The sequence below is a fragment of the Chlorocebus sabaeus genome, chromosome 3 (assembly GCF_047675955.1).
Source record: "Chlorocebus sabaeus isolate Y175 chromosome 3, mChlSab1.0.hap1, whole genome shotgun sequence".
Lineage (NCBI taxonomy): Eukaryota > Metazoa > Chordata > Mammalia > Primates > Cercopithecidae > Chlorocebus > Chlorocebus sabaeus.
In genome coordinates this window covers 22,316,615-22,331,884 of record NC_132906.1, presented here as the reverse complement: position 1 = coordinate 22,331,884, position 15,270 = coordinate 22,316,615, and the positions used below count along the sequence as shown (strand labels likewise).

Here is a 15,270-nt window from a genome sequence, read left to right as displayed (position 1 = left end):
GAGGTAAATGGCGGGCTGGTGAGCATCACCACCTGTGCTTTCCCTCCTGTCAGAGCAGTGGCGGCATTAGATTCTCATAGGAGCACAAGCCCTATTGTGAACTGCACATGTGAGGGATGGATCTAGGTTGCACGGTCCTTATGGGATTCTAACTAATGCCTGATGATCTGAGGTGGAACAGTTTCACCCTGAAACTTCCCCCCTACTCCCTCATGCCCCTACCCCTGCTTCATACATCCTTGAATTTGTATTAATTGTACAAGTTTTAAAAATTTCTTCTTAGATATTTTAAGTTTAAAATAATATGTACTCAAAAATTCAAACAGTATAAACAGTACAAAGAAAAAATATCATGTTCCCCTATTCTATCTCCACATTGGAGGTAAACTGTTAATGTTTTGGTATGTGGCCCTTCAGATCTTCTTCTGTATATAAACTTGCATGTACTGGAGTTTCATCATAACTTAGCAAACCAACTAATGCAAACATGTAAAAAACACATAGAAACAGACAGAAGGACACATTAATACAAAGAGAAAGCAATATATGTCTTCCTCAGTAAATCATCTGCTTCTTTGATAAGAGAAGCATGCCTTGCTATTTGGTAAATCTCTAGGGCCTATTAAAATTACAGTATAGGAGCTCATTAAATGTTATATAAACAAAAAAAAGGAATAAAAAATGTCTTTAGTAAAGATCGATCTTTTCTTAGTTTTAATGTGCACCTGAAAAATATGCATTTTATGTGCCCATTGACACAGGGGACGTTTGTCAGGCATCTGCTGAATGCTGGACATTGTGGCCCCTGTGGCCATGAATTGGGGCAGGTATATACACAATAATGACAAATAGAGGTAAGGGCCACAAGAACCTCAAAAAGGAAGTCCCACAGGCAATCAGGTAGCCAGAGAACATTTCCAGAGAGCCGTGTAAGCTTAGTATAAGTGACCTGCCCGTCAACTTTGAGGCGGGGATACAGACGAGACTTGATTAGTAGTACATAGTGATTTTCATGGCCAATTTCAGGTAATCGATATAGTTAAGAATCAGTTCTCTTAAGTCAATACAAGCCTTCTCCAGCACACCATTGAATCAGGTAATGCCAGTCACCATTTTGGAAACCCCCTTTCTCCTGTCACCACGACCTTCCAGTGCCACATCATTTCAGCTACTGCACCCCTCCCATGCACTCTGCAAGTGAAACAAGGTGTTCTGTGGGATGTCTGGGCAAATGGAGACTGGGGGCAGTAGAGAATTACTTCTAGACCTGATTCAGCTTATGGAAGACAGCCCTCTCCAGGGATATATGCTTTTTGTCTATCTTACTGGCCCTCAAGGTGTCCATTCCCCTGTCTTTTCCCTTTCGCATGGCTTGAGCTGATGAGTTCCTCACCAATACTTTCAACCCAGTTTTGTTTAATGAGCCAGAAATCTCTCAGAAAGACAAGGAAAGCCAGTGGCGATTGCATATTGTAAGTAGAGTTCGACTCTAACCAAGTTCACATCCCCTGCGACTTCAACCTGTGTATTTATATATCAGATTTACAGTAGAATACGTGGCCTGGAGTCTGAGAGATGAGTCAGAGTGTATTTTAAGAAGTACTGGACACATCTTCAGATTATATTTTTCTTTGAAGCCAAGAACAAAGTGTACCAGCTATGCCATGAGAAGTTATCATTTCAAGATCCTGTTTTGAGAAATCATACAGTATAAGTTTCTAGAAGAGGGACTTTACAGGAATTAGTCCATATGAGTCCAAAATATTTTCAGTAGGAGTATTTGGGTTTTAGCTCCATCGTTTATCACAAATCTTGAAAAATACAAACAACCAACAAAAAAACTCACATCCACCTCTTTGGGAGCTTGAAATGTGTTTTTCCAAGTAGGGCATCAACCTACAATATTCTCATTCCTCAGACTCAGACTTGCAAATGAGTGTGAGATTCTAATTTTACACTCAAAATAAACCGTGAAAACTAGTATGTCAAAAGAGGTCCCTTGGAGAATAAATCATGCCTTCGAGGATAAAAACAAAGGGTGGGGAATTGTGGAGACAAAATTTAATCCAATCCAGTTAAAGTCAATGAAACAGTATTTTTTGTTGTTTAAATTAAGAATATCAGTGTACTATCCCAGAAAATTACCAGTGTATTTATTCTTTTTCCATGGAAGATTTCAGACATGCGGTATTATTAAAGTAATTAAATTACTGACACGGAAAAGAAAGCAATGTTTTAAGATGAAGTATAATGCATCAAAAACCAAAGGCTGAAGCAAGAAATAACTCAGCACAAGAAATAGACCCAAGCAACAGATGAAGGCTGGGCTGGATAACCTTTCACACAATTCCCAGCCAGGGCCAGCTTCATGAACATACTGCCAGTGCAGTCTCACAGGGCCTCATTCTCACAAGGGCCCCGTAATGCTCTGTGGTTGTCATTTTGAAATTCTCCATTTTATCTTTGAATTTGTGTTTTTGAAATGAAGTCTAATTAGGCAATGGAGCATGTGCTGGTTTTTTGGAGCCTTAGTTCACAGGAGGGCCTATCTCCTGCCACTTCCCTGGGGAGGATTCTCAGCCACCCACTCTTCCACTCCCTGGTGCCTAAGGCCATGCCCAGCCTCCTCTTCCTGACCCTTCCTAGACATGGCTGCTGCCCTCTTGCCCCTTCTAAGGCTGGGCACAGGAAGGATCCGAGTGGAACTAGTGTGTCTGGGCCAGGGTGTGCTGGTGGCTAATCCCACCCTAGGCTGGCAGTATCACTGTGCATTAGGAAGATGACTTGCATCTTATATTTCATAGGATGAACTGCATGTGTAGGATATACCAACCTTAGTAAATTCCAGAAAGGGTCCTTGGCAGTCTCTTTCATTCACTCAATCAATATCTATTATGTGCCGGATATAATGCTAAGCCACTCAGCATACATTGTGAAAGGGAGCTTAGGGTCTGATAGAAGAAAATGGAGAAGAGGAGGGAGAAATAATGTCAACACAGTGTTATAGTTGAGGAATAGGAAAGATACAGTGCTGTCTCAGAGAAGAAAGTGATCCACCCTAGGGACTTAGAGAAAGGTCAGAGAATGAACCTTGGTTGTGAAGGATAAGTGGTAGTTTGCCAGGCATGGGCATGGTGGTGGTAGAGTGGGGACAACTCAGGCAGAGAGAGGAGTAAGCACAAAGATGTGTCAGGAAAATTAGAAACACATGCTTGGAGAACTTTCTAGGAACATGCACTATTTTTCATAATGACTGAGAAGAGACAAAAAAAGGAAGGGAAGGGAAGGAAGGAGGAAAGAGAGAGAGGGAGGAAGAAAGAGACAAGAAAATAGAAAGAGAAAGAAAGAAAGAGACAGAGAGAAAGAAAGAAAGAAGGAGAAAGAAAGAAAAAGAAAGAAAGAAAGGAAAGAAAGAAAGAAAGAAAGAAAGAAAGAAAGAAAGAAAGAAAGAAAGAAAGAAAGAAAGAAAGAAAGAAAGAAAGAAAGAAAGAAAGGAAGGAAGGAAGGAAGGAAGGAAGGAAGGAAGGAAGGAAGGAAGGAAGGAGAGAGAGAGAAGAGGAGGGAAGAAAAGAAGGAAAGGAAAGGGAAAGGGAGAGAAAGAGGGAGGGAGGGAGGAAGGAAGGAAGGAGAGAAAAAGAAGGAAAAGAAAGAAAGAAAGAGGGAGGGAGGGAAGAAGAGAAAGAAAGAAAGAAGAAGGAAGAAAAGGAGGAAGAAGGGAAAAAAGGGAGGAAGGGATACAAAAGAAATCAGGTTTGCTGCTTGTCTGGAGTTTGAGTGTGGAATTGGGATCCAAGAGACAATCAGAAGCTGTATTTTAAAATGGAAAGCTAGTGTACAGATTTTGGGAGAAGCTGGATGGAAAACTTCACTTTTACAAAGTGAAGTTAAAAACGCTTAAGGCTCTCCAGAATCTCTCTGAGGTCTTCAGGATAAAATCTAAACTCCTTTGGTGAGGTGCATATCTGTTTTTGGTTTGGTTTGGCTTCGGTTTATTTGGGGTTGGTTGTTTGTTGCTTTGCTGTTCCAGCTTCTTCTCCTCCTCCCTAACTTTTGAAAAGTTGCCATTCCCCATTGTGCATAGGTTTGGTGGGGTAAAGTCCAAGAATGGAACTGTTACTGTACTATATTTTCTAGTTCCCATTTCTTGGCATTTTAGAGCTCCATTGGTTTCTGACCATTGCCAAGCCCTTGTTCTCAAGCCTATGATCAGACACATTAGAAGCATGATGTTCTACTAACAACCTTTTATGCACAGATAAACCCAGTCCATTTCAGTGGCTTTCAGTCATTTTGACCATATGTATTTATTTTCAATTGCTGCCATAACAAATTATGCCACACGCTTGGCAGCTTAAACAGTACTTATCTTCACAGTTCTGAGGGTTGGACATCCAACATAGGTCTCACCTGGCTAATATCAAGGTGTTGGCAGGACTGGTTTTTTTTCTGGAGACTGAAGGGAGAATCCATTTCTCTGCCTTTTCCAGCTACTAGAGGCTGCCCTTGTTCCTCAGCTCATGGCCCCCTTCCTCTACCTTCAAAGCCAGCATTGGTGGGCTGAGTCCTTCTCACCCTGCTGCCTCTCTAGTTCTCCGTAGTTTTAATAAAGGTTTTGGTCTTTATACAAATTATAAAGATTCCAGATTATATCCACCTGGAAAATCCAGGATCATTTCCTCCTCTCAATGTCTTAGATACATCTGCAAAGCCCTTTTAGCAATTTAAGGTAATATATTTGCAGATTGCTAGGTTTAAGGCTAGGACATCTTTGGAAGCCAGATCATCCACTACATGAGGTGATCGAGCTTTGCATCATGACTGTAGGATGGTGATGTAGGATGACTCGGAATCATGCTGTCCACTGATGTGATGCCCTGAGAAGAGCAGAGCATTGGGTCTTCAGCATTGCCACTCAGGATGCATGGCCTGGGTCTGGGCATGGGGATCTGACAGATCCAGGTAGAGGGAAATTATACAGAATAAATACAGAATTAAAGACAAAGTACAGAAGTTAATACATCAAGGCCATGGAAGATGGAGAAAGAAGAAGGAGCTCTTTTGGATAGAAAGTAACTGAAGAGATGACAACTAGATGCAGTACCTGATTCTGGAGTGTGGCCTGGGTTCAGAAAGGGAAAAGAGACATTACAGAGACTGCTGAGGAAACTTAAATGGGGTCTGTGGATTGGAGGGTAGTGTAAGATCAATGTTAATTTCTCAGTTGGGAAGGTTGGCTTGCAGAAATGTAGGTAGTGTCCTTGTGTGGGGGTCAGTGGGGGGGAAGTACACAAAGGAGGATGTATAGATGATGGGGCACTATGTTTGCACCTTTTTGTCAAAATGATTCAGAAAAATACTAATGGTGATGGAGATTATACATACACACACACACACACGCAGAGAAAGACAGAGAGAGAAATGGAGAGGATGAAGGAGTAAATATGGTAAAATGTTAATATAGGGAAATCTGCCTAAAAGGGATATGGTGTTCTTTAAATTTGAAATTATTTCAAACTGAATTATAAAAAAAAAGATGTATAAGGTTTATGTTTATTGAAATTGAAATATGTCCATGATTTATTTATGTAGAGTATTCCATATATTTATATGTTAAAAGAACTAACAGCCAGAGAATTATAGGTATTAACATTTTCCTTGTACTTCTTGAATTACTAGAGATTTTTATGAGCTTTTAAATTGTCCTAATCAAAGGAAAATAAAATATATTTGCATCTTGAAGCCAATCTTGTAAAAACTTCATAATTACAACTTCTTATTTGCAAAACTTTTCAAGTCTCTTTGTTTTCACAAATGGCAGGAGTGAAATTACAGTATGCCTACAAATAAATGCATGCATATAAGCAACTTATACGTAGGAAAGACACAGACATGTAGATGTAAAATCATCACTTTTTCTAAAGTATACATTTTGATAAGTTCTAAGCAGTGACCTAAAGTTGTCACTAAATGCCCTCAATTACATAATTATAAGTACTCAATTACATTAATAGTCCTAAATCTTATAAGCCAGCAGCTCAAAAAATTAAAATTAAATCTAGTGACATTTATATAATACTTTACAGTTCATCAGATTATTTCATTAAATCTTCAGAATCACATTGTTTTGTCTTGTATTATTATTACACAAAAATCCATTTGTGCCCCAGCCCAGACCTCTCTGCATCATGAGACAGGAGCCAGCAAAAGTCTTTTCTCTCTTGGGTCATGAGAATATAGGAAAAATCAAACAAAACAAGAGTGGGAAGAGCAAGAATGTGATTAGACACTGTTTCTTTGAGGTAGGGTCCCGCTCTGCCACCTAGGCGAGAGTGCAGTGGTGCGATCACAGCTCACTGCAGCCTTGAACTCCTGGGCTCAAACAATCCTCCTGCCTTAGCCTCCCAAGTAGCTGAGGTCAAGGTATGTACTGCCACACCCAGCTAATTTTTTAAAGCTTTTGTAGAGATGGTGTTTCACTATGTTGCCCAGGCCGGTCTCAAGCGATCCTCCTGCATCAGCCTCCCAAAGTACTGAGATTATAGGTAGCAGCCTCTGCGCTCAGCCAACTAGATACTTTTTAAAGCTGGCTCTTGTCGTAACTTCTCACCCTGAACCAGTGATGCAGGCAGTCAACCTGTGGTCATGATTAGGGCCTGGTCTGCTTTCCGAATCTACTTCAGCAAGAGAGAGGGGCTCTGCTCAGAGAGCTGCAGGCATCAGTGTTCACCATCAAGCTCTTCATTCATTAATCCCAAGAAAAAGGACTGACTTATGGATGTGGGGAAGTAAGATGTTACATTAAGAGAAGGGAACATAAATCTAAGCAAACAAATGATTAAAGCTATTTTTCCCAAATCAAAAATCATTCACAGATCAATACCTTCATTTATTGGGTAAAGGTCAACCTCATTAACATTGAAGCCCATGCCTCTGGAATTCCAGCTGTGGACGCTGGAGCTGTGCAGCTAGTGCCTAATTTTGCAGGTATCTCATCTGGTGAGTTACAGATCAGCACAGTTTGTAAAAGGAATTTTGTCTTTTGCATACCTCGCTTATCTCTCACTTTTGAGTGCCTTTGAGCAGATTACTCCCCTCAGCTTCTCTGTTCACGATGTAATTTTTCATTTGTTGTGACAGATCTGCACCATTCTGTTGGAATATAGTCTTCTTATTTCTTTGTTGGGAATCTGTGGTGTCACCAAAGGGGAAGGGAAGGGAGATGCCACAACATTTGAAGATAGTGGTGAGGAAAGAAAAAGTTGTTTCTGGATTATACACTAGAGTCCAGCCCATTCACTAAACCAGTTCCCCCGGCTGTAACTTGGACGGAGACAGAGCTGGATGGGCATGAAACTGCTCTTTGTCAGAAAGGCAGAAAGACAGACATGGAGGAAGGGAGGTGAATATTCAAGAAAGAGCAGGCAGAAGGCAAAAAGACCAAGCACCAGAGAGAAAAAAAGAGAAGCAACCAAAATTCCCGAGAGAAACATAAGGGAAGAAACACATTTATTCATAAGATTTAATAAGAAACTGTCTTCTGGGTATGCATGTGAAGTCACCTTTTTTAAATCCCTCCTCTATTCACCTATCAAAAATCCTCAACCAACACCAAATTGTTTACTAATGGTCTTTTGCAAATGGTTGTTTTTGAGAAGAAGACAGCAAACATCATAAACCAGGCTATATAATTTTTCATGGAAGTTCAGTTCCTTCCCATGCCAATAACAATAACAAAAAAGATTGGACAATAGTCTCATTCAAATATTGGTTTGAGAGAGTACTAAATTGCTGGCCTCCCTGAATGTGTCCATCTGGCCCTGAGAATAGAGCGTTCCTAGGTTATCTGACATTGTTTATATTGTTACATGGCCTCTGCGAATCCTTGCAAAGGTTTTCCTGGCCCAATGCTGCACAGCTTAGAAGGGCCACAGTTAGCCTGCATGCTTCTATTTCACATGCAGACCACAACAGGCCACAGGGAGGAGCTGCAAGAGGTGCACACCACTCTGTACCACAGGCAGGAAGAGGACACCTCCCCCACCACTGTCACTCCTGCCTCTCAGGCTTTCATCGTGTCTGCACATGTACCCACATGGTCACTCTTCCCACCATGGGAACCCATCGTCATGTTGGGAAATGTTTCTATTATGGCCATTAGGAGGCTCTTCCTTCCCCATCTGTCTCCCTCTCACAGTTTCTTTCCTTCTTCCGGTGTAACTATAAATATTTCCAGACTCCAGAAGTCTGAAGAACCACTCGCCCTCCTTCTCAGGCTGGCATGATACTGTTGATGAATTTCTACTTTCCAGTTCCATTCTATGCCTTGCTTGGTATTCTGTCACTTCCTCTTTGTGATGGTTGTTACTTTTATGTGTAAATATGGCCGGGCCAAGATGCCCAGATACTCAAACGTTCTTCTGAATATTCCTGAGAAAGTATTTGGGATGAGATGAACATTTAAGTCAGTAGACTTTGAGTAAAGCAGAGTGCTCTCCATAATGTGAGTGGGCCTCATAGTTGAGGGCCTTAATAGATCAAAGGTGGACATCCTTCAGGGAGGAAGGATTCTGCCAGCAGACGGGCTTCAGACTCTAACTGCAGCTCTTACCTGAGTGTCCAGTCAGCTGGCCTATCCTGAAGATTTTGGATTTACCAGGCCTCCACAATCACATGACCCAACTCCCTGAAATAAATCTCTGTCTCTGTCTGTATATACATACATCTTGTTGGCTGTTTCTCTGGAGAATTTTGACTCATGCACCCTTTGCGCAGAGTAAACCAAGAGTGTCCTCATTAACCATGTGACACTTGTACTCCATTGTCCCCAAGGCTCTTCAACAGGCTTACCTCAAAGTTCACACACGGCAGATTAGGAATTGGGCAGAGAGTGGGGTAGGGGCTAAGAGGACCTTTGCTACACGAACGTAAACAAATACTTTATTCACTGTGGGACAATGCAGTCTGCAGGTATTAGCATCCCATTTAATGAGGTAAAGCAAAGGAACCAATCCCTTCTGAAATAGTTGCTTACCCAAATAACAGTTAACAGAAAAATATAATACTAATCTTCGTTCATTATTCACTGGATTCTCTTGATTATCAGATATCCCGTTGGATTAAATGTTTTCTTATTTTTTGGTTGTTTAGGTTGGGTATTAATTAGTCAACCTGCTTTTCATCAATTTTCACAAAATCTCTCATGTAGTTGACGCCTGTGGGACTTTTTACCTAGTACCCTTCTGTCAGTCATTTGAGACCCATGAAGAAAATTTTTACCCCGTCTTATCTACTTCCATGGTACTGTAGGGTTCACCCTATGAGCCCAGTGCCACCTCCTCTGCACAAATGACTCCCAGGAGGAAGACCCTAACTCTAGCAGAACCAACAAGCTTCTTCTCTTGCAGTTCTGGAATTGGAATAAGAGAATCACATTATCTGTCCTCTTCTACGTGGCGAAAGTTCTGAGAGATGTCAGCGGCCACATTTCCTGTCATGGGATAAAGCTGATCAAAAATGAATGCAGGGAGTTAGACAGGATTTTCAAGAACCTAATTCCCGTTGTTCTGGAGGCCTAGCCATCTTTCTGACCTTAGTTTCCATGAGGCATGTTTCTATCCTCACAATAAATACCCTGTTTCATTATGGTAATCCAAGTTGGGTTTCTGTCATTTGCAATCAAAGGAGTGCTAAGCAATATGTATGGAAAAGAATGGCATCTGTGAAACCAGCATCTGTCCTGGTCTCAAAGCAGCTTGTCTCGGACAAGTAGAAACCTGCCCTCGGTCCAAGGGGGTGCCAGCTTCAAGCCACTCCACAGGTGCTTTGTGTGATGGAGTCCTCCAGAGGGTTATGGGTTCTTGTCAGCATTCTGGGGCTGAGTGGGAAAGGGGGCCATGGTGGGGGTGGGGAGGGATGCAAAACTGGCTTCTTATCCATCATCAAGAAAAAGATTTTTGGCCGGGCGCAGTGGCTCATGCCTGTAATCCTAGCATTTTGGGATTGCCGAATGCGAGATTTGCCAAGGTGGGCAAATCACCTGAGGTCAGGAGTTCAAGACCAGCTTGGCCAACATGGCAAAACCCCGTCTCTACTAAAACTACAAAAAATTAGCCGGATGTGGTGGTGGCAGGCACCTGTAGTCCCAGCTACTCAGGAGGCTGAGGCAGGAGAATAGCTTGCAACCAGGAGGCAGAGGCAGAGGTTGCTGTGAGCCGAGATCGCGCCATTGCACTCTAGCCTGGGTGACAGAGTAAGACTCTGTTTCAAAAAAAAAAAAAAAGAGTTTTCTTCAACTCTCCTAGGAAGACATTTCCATATATCTTCTCCTACAGAAGTCTTATCATCTTAAACACCTGCCTGATATGTAGGTTCTGAGAGTCAACCCTGCTGAAATTAACTTTGAAATATTTAAATATTTAACAATTTAAAAGACTTAAAATATTTGGAAGAATTTTAGAAGAATAAGAAAGAAGAAAAAGGGAAATCCGGAAATGCTTAAGTGTTGGTAGTCTCTCCCACTACTTCTTACCTTCTCTCTAGACTTACTTTGGGGAGGAGGTGGAGGGACATCTAGAATTTTTTTCTGAGTTCCTACTTTATCTAGACGGAAATATCAGTTTTCCTGCTGTCTTAATCAGTTTAGACTGCTATAATAAATATACCATAGACTGGGTGACTTAAATGGCAAATATTTATTTCTCACAGTTCTGGAGACTAGGAAGTTCAAGATCAGGGTGCCTGCACATCCAGTGTTTGTTGGGGGCTCACTTCCTGGTCTGCAGAGGATCATCTTTTTATTGTATCTTCACACGGCAGAGAACAGAAAGAGAGCTCTCTGGGGTCCCTTTTGTAAGTCACTAATCCCATTCATGAAGTTTCTACCCTCATAACCTACTTACCTCCCAAAGACCTCACCTACTAATACCATCACATTGGAGGTAGGGATTTCAACATATGACTTTTAGGGCAACATGAACATTCCGTCCATAAAATTTCTTTTGTTAGCTTTTCCTTCAAGAGGAACTTTTACACACTTAAGGTACTCAGAGGGTAAAACAACCTTCTTACTCAACTTCCCCCTTCAACTCATGCTTCCTTCACCCATTCTTCACATAGCAACCAAAAGGCTATTTTTAAGATATAAAATCAGAACACTAAGTCCTTTGTGTAAAATATTGCATTTGTTTCCCACCATATGTAGAATCAAAACCAAATTTCTGACCATGATTCCCAGAGCCCAGTATGATCTGAGCCTGTGTATGTCCCTAGTCCCAAAGGATGTCACCCTTTTCCTCACTTAGTCTCTTCCAGCCACCCTAGCTTCTCTCAGCCTCTGGAAAGCACCTGGTCCAAAACTTATTACTCTAAACCAGACAAACTGTGCTTACAGGGAAGCATCTGACAAAACTCAGGTCTTAGCAAAGCCTGTGGAAAAGACTGCAATGCCAGCCAATAAGAAAGTTCTACCCTGGGAGACAGAGACTTTTATGGCAGCAGATGCATACCTGTTATTCAACTGTCAATATACAGCAAAACTGAGTGAGCAACTGCCTAATTTTCCCCCTGTTCTGAGTACCAGGAGATCTCAATCATCACTCGAGTGGGACTAGAAAACTAACACCAGACTCCTGGCAGTAAAGAGTGTCACGGTTAAGAACAGAAGTTAGGACAGGCGCGGTGGCTCACGCCTGTAATCTCAGCACTTTGGGAGGCCAACCAGACAGATCACGAGGTCAGGAGATGGAGACCGTCCTCACTAACATGGTGAAACCCCGTCTCTACTAAAAATACAAAAAAAATTAGCCAGGCGTGGTGGCAGGCGCCTGTAGTCCCAGCTACTCAGGAGGCTAAGGCAGGAGAATGGCATGAACCCAGGAAGTAGAGCTTGCAGTGAGCCAAGATTGTGCCACTGCACTCCAGCCTGGGTGACAGAACGAGACTCCTTCTCAAAAAAAAAAAAAAAAAAAAAAAAAGAAAGCCAGAGGTTTGATGTAGATGAGACTGGGTTTGAAACCTGACTTTCCCACTTCGAGGCTATATTCCTTAAGCAAGTCACTTAATTTTTCCAAGCCTCAATTTTCTGCACTTTAATGTGTTAATAATTTGACTTTGTGAAATTTAAATTAGAAAAAAGTATATAAAGCCCTTTCTTGAAGCAAGCATTTAGGCACTACTAAATTCTGAGTGGTAACTAAACAGAACTGTAGTCTTGGCTTTTATATTTGCTTTCATACTCTTTATAGGTGCAGAAGCTAAAAGATTGGTTAAGTAGGGAAAGAGACAGCAAACCAGTCAACTTCTTGTTGGTTGTGATTGTGCTAGACTTTGCCTGCAGCCTTTACGATACCTGGTGCAGTGCTGAGTACATGGTGAGGCAAGGTTACTCAAGTGAAGCATGTAATCTCCTGCATCAGAAACACCTGTCATAATGCACATTCCCGAGCACTGCCTAAGAATTCTTAGCCAGAGTCCCTGGGGTTGAGGACAAGGATAGACATTTTAAACAAATCCTCTAGATGATTCTCTCTACACATATAAATTGAGAATATGTAACTGAGTCTCAAAACAAAACTGATGGGTTGATTGAGCAAAAAAAGCCATGATAACTCTGGTCCCAAATGCAAACAATCTCCATCTAGCTTTGCATATTTTAAAAATGCTTTCTTCCAAACATAAGTAATAGATTAGAATTTTTATGAAAGGAAATGCAGCGAACAAAAGGTCAAGAGTTGCTGGGATATTTATTTCAAAGCCTTAGAGACTACCTCTTTGACATTTCAAAGGTCCTCAATGGGCCTGTAAAATAAACGTTATATGTCCCCATGTTCATGAAAATCCCTTCTTCTAGAGAGATTCCTCCCACAGAGCAGGTTCTATCAGGTAGAGGCTTATAACTTATTGATAATATTAATGTAGCACCCAAAGTTAGCACAAGAGCTCTCTTACCACCCTGCATTTGTGTAATAAAGCACCTGGCTCCCCTTTTGATGTTTGATTGCTGATAGCTTTCAATTTACATCATTCCCCTTCTCCTTTTGTCCCATATATTAGTAAGCTGATAAAAAAGCCTGGGTGCTCCCTCCCTTGGCACCCATGGGAAGTTCAAATCAGCACATGTGAGGGAACCCTCACCCCGGCCCTGTGCCCTAATGGTCATAAAACTCCAAGCCAGTGACCTGTCCCTGCTCTCTCAATCCATTTTTGGACCTTCTTGGGAGTTCACTGTGATTTCCTTAGAAAGTCTCATCATGAGAGGGGTGTGTGTGTGTGTGTGTGTGTGTGTGTGTGTGTGTGACATCATCAGCCTAGACACAGGAACTAAATTTTCTGGAGGAGGGGGAGTCTATCCGGTGTCCATAAAGTGACCTGAGCCATCTGAAAAATGGAAGTAGCCTTTTCATCCATCTCGGTAGTTTCTCTGTCCAGTCTACACACAGCTGAAACTATCATTTCCACAACGTGCTGCTCTGATTTAGCCACTTCTTCACTTACGTTTAGAATTAAAAATGTTCAAGGGTTCCCTACAAAATCAAGTTCTAAGACCTTAGCCTGGCCTCTAAAGCCCATAATTTTAACCCAATTTATCTTTCCAGACTTTCCCCCCTACCATTTTCTCATACCTTGTTCTTTAGCCAAATAGCTGATCTACTGATTCCCAAAGGAATTTTAATGTCTGACTTGTATTCATAATTGGACTTGAATGTCCTTTTCCACTGTTTTCTTAAAGTATTACTTTTATCTCAGGATATTATTTTAACTTTCTGTTCTTAAAATTTTTTCTCTACTAGATTTTAAGAAACCAGGAACCTTCTTTGTTCACTCTGTAGGACTTAAGGCAAAACCTGGCACATCATATGTGCTTAATGAATATTCATTCTTCTGATTTGATTTGATAAAGCATCATAAACCTACCCCAGGATTTCTTAAGGGTAAAAAATTAAAACAAAGGATAATTTTTGATGTGAAATTTTCAGCAAAATGTTATGTTTTAATCATGAGTGACTTTATTGAATTGGGTTTGAGGTTTTGTTTTGGTTTTTTTTTCAGATGGAGTCTCACTCTGTCACCCAGGCTGGAGTGCAGTGGCACGATCTCAGCTCACTGCAACTTCTGCCTCCTGAGTTCAAGTGATTCTTCTGCCCCTGCCTCCCGAGTAGCTGTGACTATTGGTGCGTGCCTACCATGCCTGGCTAATTTTTTGTGTTTTTAGTAGAGAGGGGGTTTCACCGTGTTAGCCAGGATGGTCTTGATCTCCTGACCTCATGATCCGCCCATCTCAGCCTCCCAAAGGACTGGAGGTGTGAGCCACTGCGCCTGGCCTAAGAAAATATTTTTAATATAAAATGAAATGAACTAATTTACACTCCCACCAGCAGCGTAAAAGCATTCCTGCTTCTCCACATCCTCTCCAGCATCTGTTGTAGAAGACAGTGTGGCGATTTCTCAAGGATCTAGAACCAGAAATACCATTTGACCCAGCAATCCCAATACTGGATATATGCCCAAAGGATTATAAATCATTCTGCTATAAAGACACTTACGTTTATTGCGGTACTATTCACGATAGCAGAGACTTGGAACCATCCAAATGCCCATTGGTGATAGACTGGATAAAGAAAATGTGGCACATATACACCATGGAATACTATGCAACCATAAAAAAGAATGAGTTCGTGTACTTTGCAGGGACATGAATGAAGCTGGAAACCATCATTCTCAGCAAACTAACACAGGAACAGAAAACCAAACACCACATGTTCTCACTCATAAGCAGGAGTTGAACAATGAGAACACATGGACACAGGGAGGGGAACATCACACAGAGGGGCCTGTCGGGGCTCCGGAGTTAGGGGAGGGATAGCATTAGGAGAAATACTTAATGTAGATGAGGGGTTGATGGGTGCCGCAAACCACCATGGCACGTGTATACCTACGTAACAAACCTGCACGTTCTGCATATGTATCCCAGAACTTAAAGTATAAAAAATAAAAAATAAAAAAAAGAAATGAATCTGTCCTTTAGTATGTTGCGATGAAGAAATTTGAATGTTTCTCACAATTGTCATTCATTAATAATAAAATTAGCTTAGACTAAATTCAATTAATTGGTTTGTTTCAAATGTACTATTTTTTTGCAGGCTTTTTCCAATCATACGTTTTTAGTACAGATCTTGATCATTTCATTAGCAAAAGTAGGCACCTTATTGCTAAAAAGTACAACATGCTAATTTTTTCCCATAGAATTGGTGTTCACATGGGCATACATAACAA

The 15,270-nt window shown here is 41.3% G+C and overlaps 1 protein-coding gene across 8 annotated transcripts in view; it reads right to left on the bottom strand.

Annotated features, from left to right (window-relative positions):
- The window catches only part of LACC1 (laccase domain containing 1), a 262,237-nt gene that overhangs the window by 164,136 nt on the left and 82,831 nt on the right, over positions 1-15,270 (bottom strand). The gene's annotated exons all lie outside the window — the stretch shown is intronic.